Source organism: Vicia villosa, linkage group LG4 (assembly GCF_029867415.1).
Source record: "Vicia villosa cultivar HV-30 ecotype Madison, WI linkage group LG4, Vvil1.0, whole genome shotgun sequence".
In the NCBI taxonomy this organism is placed as follows: Eukaryota; Viridiplantae; Streptophyta; class Magnoliopsida; order Fabales; family Fabaceae; genus Vicia; species Vicia villosa.
The window spans coordinates 182,279,741-182,290,914 of NC_081183.1; the positions used below are offsets into that span (position 1 = coordinate 182,279,741).

General features: G+C 34.2%; 1 long non-coding RNA gene across 2 annotated transcripts; it reads right to left on the reverse strand.

Annotated features, from left to right (window-relative positions):
* Positions 1 to 2,081: 2,081 nt before the first annotated feature.
* On the reverse strand, positions 2,082 to 5,896 carry LOC131596280 (uncharacterized). Of its 2 annotated transcripts, XR_009282244.1 has the most exons (5): positions 5,693 to 5,896; positions 5,200 to 5,613; positions 4,765 to 4,947; positions 2,785 to 2,811; positions 2,083 to 2,547 (listed from the first exon to the last, which is right to left on the reverse strand). It is a non-coding gene; the product is annotated as an uncharacterized LOC131596280 (long non-coding RNA). The 2 variants fall into 2 exon arrangements; XR_009282245.1 differs by lacking the exon at positions 2,785 to 2,811 and having other exon boundaries at positions 2,082 to 2,547.
* Between the last annotated feature and the right edge of the window lie 5,278 nt (positions 5,897 to 11,174).

Here is an 11,174-nt window from a genome sequence, read left to right on the forward strand (position 1 = left end):
AAGACACCAGCATCCTGCAGCAATTCAAGGGTGTATTTTCTTTGGTTTAATAGAATACCTGCTGTGGATCTTGCAATCTCAAGTCCTAAGAAATATCTTAAGGTACCCAAATCCTTGATCCTGAATTGCTTATCTAGAAAGTGTTTCACATGTCTAATTTCTTCCAAGGAGTTCCCTGCCAAAACAAAATCATCAACATAGACTAAAAGGGCAGTAAAATGAGAATCAGCATGTTTGACATAGAGTGAGTAGTGTGCCTTTGATTGCTGGTAACCAAGAGAAATGAGAAATGCAGACAATTTGGAGTACCATTGTCTGCTGGCTTGCTTTAAGCCATACAATGATTTTTGTAGCCTGCAGACTTTAGAAGGAGGAAAGCCAGATAATCCACGAGGCAAGGTCATATAGACTTCTTCAGATAAATCCCCATGTAGGAAGGCATTGTTGACATCCAACTGTTCTAAATACCAACCCTTAATAGTTGCAAGAGAAAGGAGTACTCTAACAGTGGTGAGCTTTGCAACAGGGGAAAAGGTGTCAAAATAGTCGATTCCCTCCATTTGTGTGTAACCCTTGGCCACTAATCTGGCTTTGTTTCGTTCAATTGAGCCATCTGCCTTGAATAGTTGATCTTATAAACCCAACGACATCCAATTGGAACCTTACCAATAGGCAGATCCACCACAGTCCCGGTTTGGTTCTCCTCAAGAGCTTTAAGCTCCACCTGATCCAACAGTCATGCTTAATGGCTTGTTTGTAAGATGAAGGTTCAGACACAGAAGAAATAGAGCAACAGAATTTTCTATAATGTGGTGAAAATTTCTCATAAGATATGACAGAGGATAAGGGATAAGGTGTGGATTGACATGGAGGTGTTAAGGTAGAAAATTTGTTTGAAGTGTGGTAACAATGATAGTCTGCAAGGTAACTAGGAGAACGAGCAACACGAGTGGACTGTCTAGTAGGGAGAGATTGAGGTATGACAATATTTTCTGGACTATTGGAAGATGTAACTGGTGAATTAGGAGAAGTAGCTATAAGGACTGAAAGTTGGCCAGAGGAATCAGAAGGGACTTCAGGATTATGACTGGAATTAGAGAATTCAGACTGAAGGACAGAGGTATGGTTTGGACCATTGGTCTCTAAGGGCAAGGGTGACCTAGTATTTAGAATAGGTTCAGAATTGGGTGAGCTGTATTTCTGTTGCTGCATACTAGGAGAAGAATTGTTAATGTCAAAGAAGTCAGATATGTCTGTGGAGTTGGGAGACTGGTGGGACATGTCATGGTCATCATATAGGACTGGAGATGACAGAGTGGACAAGGGAGAGCTAGTAACCTGAGATTTGTTAAAGGGAAAAAAGGATTCATAAAAAGATAACATGTCTAGAAACAAAGATGGTATGATTTTGAATATCATATAGAATATAGCCTTTGGTTCCATCTTTGAAACCAAGAAAGACAGTTTTGCGGGCCCTTTGGTCAAATTTTGTCTTATGAGGTTGATTGGATGTAGCATAGCTTAAACATCCAAAAACTTTTAGGTGGACAAGAGAGGGAGGCTGACCATATAACAATTCATAGGGAGACTTAAGTTTGAGAAGAGGTGTAGGTAACTTGTTAATAATGTGGACAACATGTTGGACACAGAAGTTCCACATATTGTGTGGAATTTTAGAATGAAAAAATAAGGATCTAGCTACATTTAATAAGTGCTGATGTTTCCTTTCAACCACCCCATTTTGTTGGGGTGTGTAAACACAAGACTTTTGCTGGATAACACCTTTAGAAAGAAAGAAATTGGAGAGAGTAAGAAACTCAGTCCCATGATCTGACCTAAAACATTTTAGTTTAGTTTGAAATTGGTTCTCTATAAAGGCAAGGAATTGTATTATCACTACGCCAAATAAGCTTTTAGACAGCGCTTTTTTTGGCATTAGACAGCGCTGCCTAAGCCAGCGCTGCTATAAGTAAAGGCAGCGCTTTGGTTTAATGTAAAAGCGCTGCTATATATCCCCTTTAGACAACGCTTTTGGTTATATTTTAGGCATTTCTTTAGACAGCGCTTTTCTTTAAAAGCGCTGTCTATTCTCCACTTTAATTTTGAAGTCTTTCTAATGCACCCCTTTTGGTTATCTTTTAGACAACACTTTTCTTTAAAAGTGTTGTCTATTCCTCACTTTAATTTATAAGTGCCTTTTAATGCACCCCTTTTGGAAGCGGCACACAAAATAATAATAATAACAATCAATAAGCGCTGTCTATTCTTTCTTTTTTTTAAAAGCATATTTTTGGAATAATCCCATAAACCTGTAACTCAAGCCTTACATTTCAAGGAGCCTTTATTTCAACAAAGAAGCCGGAAAATATACAAAAAAAAGGCATTATATACCATTATATACCACCATTATATATCATTATAATCCAAAATATATACCCCATTATAATTCAATTCACATGTTTGCAACAGAACCAGAATCAGGTCATCCCTAATAAAAACTAAATCAGCCCAAAATCGCCAAAACCCGGCGAACGGACGGTCCTGGTCCTGCAAGATATGAACAGAACAACACGGTCAATTAAACTAACTTGGCTCCAACACAACTAAACCTAATTTTTCACAACACTTTTCAACTTCCAATACCTTATATGATATTTCGAGTAAGTAGAAGACTTAAATTCATCAAAGTACTACATAATATAACCTAATATGATTTAGTTAAAACTAATTAATTAGATGAAATGTGTTAAATATTAAAATAAATCATAAGTTAGAAATCCATACCATGGTTGGAATCTCTATTTCATAGACCTAAAAATACAAGGTATAAGAAATAAATTAATAAAATACACAAATGAAAAAAATATTGTTAAAAATATTAACAAAAAACCTACTGAACAAAATTTGAAGATTATATCAAAATACATTTTTTTCAGCTCATGATTTATATGTAAAATTCAGCATTACACGTAAAAGTTAAATAATAGTACACTTTTTTTTTTTTGAATAAGGTTATATATAAACCAAAGAAGCTGGTACAAAAAGGAGGGGGGCATAAACCAAAACCCTCTCAAGAACTACTAAATCTAAAGAACGGCAAACCAAGTCTATTCTTTACAAAATCTGCCCTTAAAAACTAGGAATGCTACTATAATTAGTGTAATCAGAAGTAGTTAGCCCTATATTCGCCAGAGAATCCGCACAGCTATTTCCTTCACGGAAAATATGAGAAACCAAAAAAGAGATTCTAACCGTAATATTAACACAATTAAGCCATCTTGTACGAAGATGCCAAGGAACACAGTACGGGGGAGAGAAGGCACGCACAACTGCTAAAGAATCTGATTCCAGCCAAATCTTGTTCCAACCCTTCTCATGGGCGAACTCAATAGCTAACATAGCACCGGTGAATTCGGCAATGAGAGAGTTAGAGTCACCAATATAACAAGAAAAGGCACCAAGAAACCTACCATCATAATCTCTAGCTATACCTCCCCACGCCGAGGGCCCAGGATTGCCTTGCGAAGCGCCATTAGAATTAATTTTTATCCAATCCCACGGGGGCGGCTTCCAAATGACTTCAACAATCTTAGGAGCGGGAGGAGGTTGAATAATGACTTTGAACCTCTTCAAAACCTCAAACTCTTGAATGGGGATGAAGGAAGGAACTTTAAAGATATTGCCGGCCATACTACAAACCGAAATAATGCTCGCAATAGAAGAAGCGGTTGAAATTAAACGATCTTTAAATCTCACACTATTGCGCGCATGCCAAATTGCATTCAACAGGTGAATAATAGCAACATTAAAAATAGCCTTACAGTGGGTGTGCCAAGCTAGACTACGTTAAAGTTGAAAACAAAGAACAAGTTCTTTAACTCTAGCTAGACTAATTCCACTTCATACATGAATTATGAAAGATACATAACTAAGCAACTCTTTATTGCAGCAACAATATTTTGTAAATAAATTACAATGCATCTAATAGAGATAATAGGAGTGGAAACATTAATCCATGGAAAAAATGCTAAGAGTTAACTTTATGCCATCTTCAACTTTCCAAACAGAAGTGAAAACTGTAAACAAGATAGAATCAATTGCCCAAATTGATATAAATTTATAACAATAGATAGGTCTAATGGATAAACAATTTATATTTAACAAACCAATTTAGAAACAGGAAATACACCAGGTTTGAGTTGAACATCCAGATATTTTTTATTCCTTTCACAGTTTAAATATAATTATATAAATTAAATACACTACAGTTATATGGAAGTTGTCAAGAAATATGGAAGTTGTCAAGAAATAGTAAAGCAAGTTTAAAAGAGTAGGTACAACAATTATAATGTGAAAATACAAAAGAACATGAAGAACCATCACAGTTCACCATAAGGTGATAATTAAATAAAGAAAGTCTAGATACATTCACATTCAACATTCTATAGATTTCCCCTTTCACAAAGGTGACAACAAGATAACAGTGAAAATATTATTTTCTGCTGAATAACCATTAGTCAAAAGCCATAAGAAAACACAAAATTGCTCCAAGTTCCGACACAAAAACAGTGGTGAAAAAAAGGGAGGTTTACAACAAGACATGTACATGAACATATTGATAAGAAGTTGGTAGTCAAAACTAACAAAAATGTATAATGTTAGCTGACATGAGCTTCCAAATATCCCAACTAATAAAACTAATAAAATTATAACAAAATAACACAGAGAGTTGTAACAAGTAAAGGAGAGCAGCATTTTACATACCGTGTTCTAGCCTAAAAGTGCTCTAACAGCCAGGTCATCAAAGGTAAGGCACTCCCCACCAGCCTTGACAATTCTAGCTCTAGCAGTTTCTGTGAACCTCAGAGTAGTTACCTTTGTCGCAGGCACTTCATAAACGCGAATATCATTTGTCACAGCACCCACAACTACATCAATCTTACCCTCCTAATGAAACAACAACAGAAAACCCAAAGTAAGAATTATGTATATGTTTAAAAATTATATGGAAAGTAAGTAATTCTCTTTTGGCAAAAATAAGGGCATGTTTGGATTGCTTTCTTCAAACTATTCTAACGACATAAACCTGTAAAACTGTTTAAACAATTTATAACAAGTCAACAAGGAAATCGCTTCAATCCCAGATCCATTATTCACAATCAGATTAACAAGTGTTATAGTAGTAGAGATAGAACTTACCCTAACGAGAAGCATCAGATATAAATCATCAAATTCTGGTGCAGTTTGTTTTGTCTTCTTGGACTTACCCACTGACTTCAAATTGATACCCTACAATACGATAGAAGAATGAAGTGAGATGAAAAGATGACGGAGTTAGAAGAAATGGTGGTGGTGGGGGTGGCGGCGGAGATGATTGAACATCAAGGACCAGGAATTCAGATGCCGTGAAGAATCAGAGTTGAGATTGAAGATTTGAATAAGAAATCGCGTCCCCTCGGAGATCCGACAGAGGTCCTTACTACTTCTGGTACCGCCGCTTCCGTTAAACTGTATAATAGCAAGTGACTAAAGTGCAGGTTCGTGTGAGTTCATCGCAGCTTTCGCCATAAGCGAAGCACCGCTCCCTTTGTTTTGCAAACAGTAAAACCGAATCTACAAAACAAAAATGTAATTACAAGAAAAAAAAGGAAAAGATAACCAAAAAACAATAAACACACCTATGATATCATACCTATAGATTGGAACTGATTGCTTTGGAGGTTTTGAACTGAACTAAAACACAGAAAACTGAAGCGATTTGAAACTGATTGCTTTGATTAGTGATGTTTTGAGAAGAAACAAAGCGATGGAGGAGGAGACGAAGTGGTAGAATGATTCGCTTGAGAAGAGAGTGAGAGTTTGTGAACAGAAAATTGCGGCGAGTCTGTGTAGAAGGTAATAATATGGTTTCAAACTATCCCAATTTTAACCAAAGTTTTTTTTATGCTTTAAAATAATATTAAGTTTAAAACGCATCGTTTAGCTCACTGCAAAAATAGGGGTTCGATCCCTACTGTTCTTCATTCGGTTTTAAAGAAAATATTTTAAATATATTTTTTTTGACTAAAAAGATATTCATTTATTCAAATTGAAAAATACATCGATCATTACAAATTCAAGATCGCTAAAAACGAAAAAAGGTGAATCTGCAAACAATCTTGCAACACCTAGGTTAATAGCATACAACGGCAAACTGAAAGTGCCTACAAATATGACAAAATAAAAGTCACCAGAATATTCATACTTCTGGATCTGCAACATTGACGCCCAAGTCTTCCTCAAATCTGCAATGATTTGAAGTAAATGTGTCAATCTGAACCAACAAACAACGTACTAAGACGAGAAAACCAACAAACACCATACTAAGACGGGAAAACCAACAAACACCGCACAAGACGATGAAAACTTAAAAACACACAAAAGAAGAAGCAAATCTATATGGATAACCACTTATTTAAATAAAAAGAGAAAGAAAACGGTGTTGAGGGAGGGGTGATTTCTAGCCAAAAATGGCCAAAAACCACCCCTACGTTGGAATAATGAAAAGAGAGAAAAGTTTAGAGGAGAGAAAAGTTTAGAGGGGTTATTTTTTTAATTGAACTTTAGGCAGCGCTTTTTCTAAAAAACCTTTAGCAGCGCTTTTGAAAGCGCTTTCTAACATAACCCTTTAGCAACGTTTTTTTCTATAATTTTAATTTTTAATTTTTTAATGAACTTATAGCAGCGCTTTATGAAAAAAGCGCTGCCTATGCAGTGCTTTATAAAAGCCCTATAATAGCGCTTTTCTGAAGCGTTGTCTAAAATAAGCCTTTAGCAGCGCTTTTTCTCAAGTTATATATATATATATATATATATATATATATATATATATATATATATATATATATATATATATATATGATTTTTTTTTGAACTTTTAGCAGCGCTTGTTGTAAAAAGCGGTGCCTTTAATGTGCTGTCTAAAGTCAATTTTGGCATAGTGTATGCTGACTTTGGCTTGATCTTTAGATTTAAGAAAAATAATCCTTGTAAATCTACTAAAATCATCAACAAGGGTGAGGAAATATCTATGGCCAAGCATGGAAATAGTAGAGAAAGGGCCCCAAATGTCATCATGTAAGATCTCAAATGGTGCATTAGAATTTGAAGTACTATGAGGAAATGATAATCTCTTTTGTTTGCTAAAATGGCAAGCATCATAAGGAGTATCAGTAATACATTTTGAAGGTATAAAAGGAAAAAATTTTGATACATTTTGTAAATAAGTGTGGTTAGGCCTAACTCATCCCTACAAAACCGACTTGTAGGGTGAGGATTGCCCCCACTTATAAGGACATGTTCAGGCCATATATTGTTCGATGTAGGACTCTTAACACACCCCCTCACGCCCAGGACTAGACAACTTGGAGCGTGGAAATAAATGGTGGGTGGCCCGATAGCGGAAACCATAGAAGGTGGCCCACCGGATCTTAAACCAGGCTCTGATACCATGTCAATGGTGGTGAACTCACCATAAAACTCCATGTGAGAGTGATGAAGAAGCGTAACTGAAAGTAGTTACAACAGAAAAATAACAGAAAGTGCACAGCTTGATGTATGAAAATGGTAACTTCCTCATTAGGATCAAGTATAGCTTACAAGATAGTATTTATATGTACATGGATAAGATAGAGATATCTTAGTAATCCTATCTGCTGATGTGGCAGATTATTCTAATCTAAAGCTATGTACAATACACCTAAGTATATACAGAGTATACATACTAGAAGTATAGTGTAGAAATACTTTCTATATTAACACGTTCCTTGAAAATCCACTTTTTATCATTGCTCCAAGGTAGAGAATTAATTATTGAATGAGAAGGTATACATCCATCCATCAATTTAGGAGAAAGGGTAAATTTCTCAATGCTTGGTGACAACTACAAGTGAGAGTGTGAATAGGTTGAGTCGAGTTAAATTTTGTCAAGCTTAACTCTGATATAAAAAAACCTCAAAGATTAAGTCTAATTTGTACTCTCATAGGCTTAATTTTAGTTCTGAACCTGAACTTTTCGAATGTCTAATTGACTAATTAATCTTTTTAAAAGTCTATTTCATTTGTAATACGGAAGTAACCAATTCACTTAGTATGTATACATTGGTAGGTGGAGTAGGTCAACTAATATGTGTTAGTTGAGTTAAGTGAGTGTAAACAACTAGTCTAGAGTTCAATCCCTAGAAACAAAATTTATCTATAATTTTGTAAGAAAATAATGTTTATATAGAATAAAAAAAATAAAATATCAATATTACTAAAAATTTATTTGTATTGACTTATTTGAGCTTACCTAATAATATATATTTTGTGAGACTATTTGCTTAAGAATACTCATGAGAACAACTTAATCGTATCTACCATATAAGAAAAGTAAGGCATTTGAAAAATACATTGCTACCCATCTCTATTTTTTTTACACCTATCAAATTTGTTGGTTTTTTGGTCTTTGTACATTGAATAGACCAATTATATTATTAAACAATTCTTTCACTTTTGTATATCTCTCTTTCACGTTAATCAATTCCATTTTCCTCTCTTTCTATCTCTTCCATTTCATTTTCTCTCTTCCGTGATTTCTCATCTTTCTTCTCAAATTCATTTTCCTAATTTCTCTTCTCCTTCTCCATCATTAATTATCACTTTCGAAATCCATGTCGTTGATGCGACTATCACCACCGTCGCTGCAACTCATGTGCCATCTTCTGTTTTCGGCCTTATTCTCATCAACGCAACAAATAGTTTCAACGATTCAAATCTGTAAAAGGTAAAAGTTAAAAACTTTTTTGGTTTTTTCGTTTTCAAATGGTTATTTATTCAGCATCATTAACATCATTTTTATTATTTTCATTTGAAATAGGTTCCGAAATAATGAAAAAGCTTGAGTTATCTGAGCATAAGGTGAGCTTCTTCTTCTTCAACGATATTAAAGGGTTCGTCATTTTAAATTTTTTCTTTTTCTTCTCAGATCTGATATTTTTTGTCGTTACTGGGTTTTTCTACTTCTTTTAAATCCAAATAATAGTTTTTGTTTGAATTATAGTTTTTCTCTCATATCTGAGTTCTTTTGTTGCAGAAGATTAGAAGATTTTGGGATGAAAGGTTGTAACTTGTGGAAATGAGAAATAGGATTTTGATTTTTGAAGTTTTATTTTCACATTTTGATCAACCAGGTAATTTGTGAATGAAATCTTTTCAACAATCTTCATCTTCTTTTTCTCTGCAGCCGATTAACCAGGTAATGTTGTTCAGCTCATTTCCCCCTTTCATCTTCCTCTGCCAATATTTTCAAACTCAAGTTATTTCTTGTTCTCACTTCTTGAAAGCATTTAGGATTTGTGTATTCTTTTATCAATTTCATTATTGTTCTTTGATAGGAATTTTTGAAGTCATCATAATTTTCATCTCATCTGCACTGGTTCACTTTTCATGTAATTTATTTGCATTTTTTATTGTGGCATTCTCATAAAGTATGTTCTTTGATAGAAGATACTTTCTTACATTATAGATCTCCTCCAAATCTTGTTTGTCTACTCTGCCTCTACTTTAACAGGTAATAAAACTTTTGAGTTTTCTATTTTTTTTCCTACAATAATGAATTCATGACATAGTTTCTAATCTAAATAATATTTTAAATAGTTTCAAATAATTTTTATGATATAGTTTTGTGCCTTATTTATGGCTTATTAAAGGAGGACATTTTTTTTATCTAACAGAGAAAACGATCATACACAATCAAAATAATATTAAAGTGGAGATTCATCATATTAATGTTGTTTAAATAATATTAATTTTTTTATAATTACTATTGAAATTTGTATAGACTATGATTTATTAACCAAATTCATTCGTCTTCTTTATTTTGATTTTCTATGTACTGGTATTATTTGATTGTTAGGCTCGTCATTCTTCAACCAAGTTCATAACATCTTCTTCTCCTTTTCTTCAACACATAACGTAAGTTACGAGTTTTATGTTAATTAATGTCGCTCCACTCCCCCAAATCTAAGTAGGAAGGTTATTTTTCGCCATTCATAACTACATCAGAAACCTTGTTCCATCCATTCTTCTTCCTTATTCCATCAATCTTTGTTCTCGTTTCTTCTATGAAATATTTACTCTGTCAATTAATCTTTCTTCATCTTTGTTTCAAGTTTTAAACTTTTATTATTATTTGTTTCTTCATCTCTCTTTAGCTAAATCCTACTGGTGTAAACATGAAAGATAATTAAACCATTCAATCTGAAGTCCCTCCCTCCCCCCCTCTCTCTCTCACTCACCACGACAGCCCATGCCGATTTCCCTTCTTTAAAATTAAAATTACATTCTAGGTTTTCATGTTATCACTTTTCTGTTTTCTTCTTCTTCCCTTAAACGTTGTTGCTACTCACGACCACCACCACCATAACCGTCGTTTCACGAAACCGCGACCACCACAAACCGCCGTTTCACTATTCACCGCTCACTGTAATCACCATGACAGCCCACGCGATTTCACTCGTTCATCTCTTTCAATGATTAGCCCTAAATACTTCATCTCAGACTTCTCTCCCTCCGTGCAACGCGGATTTCCCTTCTTCAAATTTCAACCTGCTTTTCTTCTTCTTCGTTTCCTCACGACGAACCCTAACAACTCTCAAAGGTAAATTTTCTCTTCTTGTTATATTGTTAGTTGGTCAGCTTTTGCTTTTTTAGTTTATGCAATTTCATTCATGTTGTATATGGTTAATAAGACTTCTTAATTACATTTAGTTTCTGCAATTTCGTTCTTCTTCGATTCCACGGTGGAGATTGTCATACCCCAAAATTTGCCCTCCGCATTTCATCCTCAAGGTTCAAGGGACTATTCAAAGCAGCATTCACCTATAAATTAGAATAGAGGTGTGGATAACAGGTATTTTGGGACTCAAGCGCTTGGGTCCAATTATCACAAGGGTTTTATCATTTTTGGGGGTATTTCAGGGTTTTTACTAACATTTTGATTATTATTTATTTTAACATGACTAACTATTTGTATTTAACATTATTAATTTTTATTAATACTAGGATTTTATAATTAGCTTTTATTATTATTATTATTATTATTATTATTATTACTATTCTTAGGTAGAATTAGGACTAATTAATTTTTTATTTTA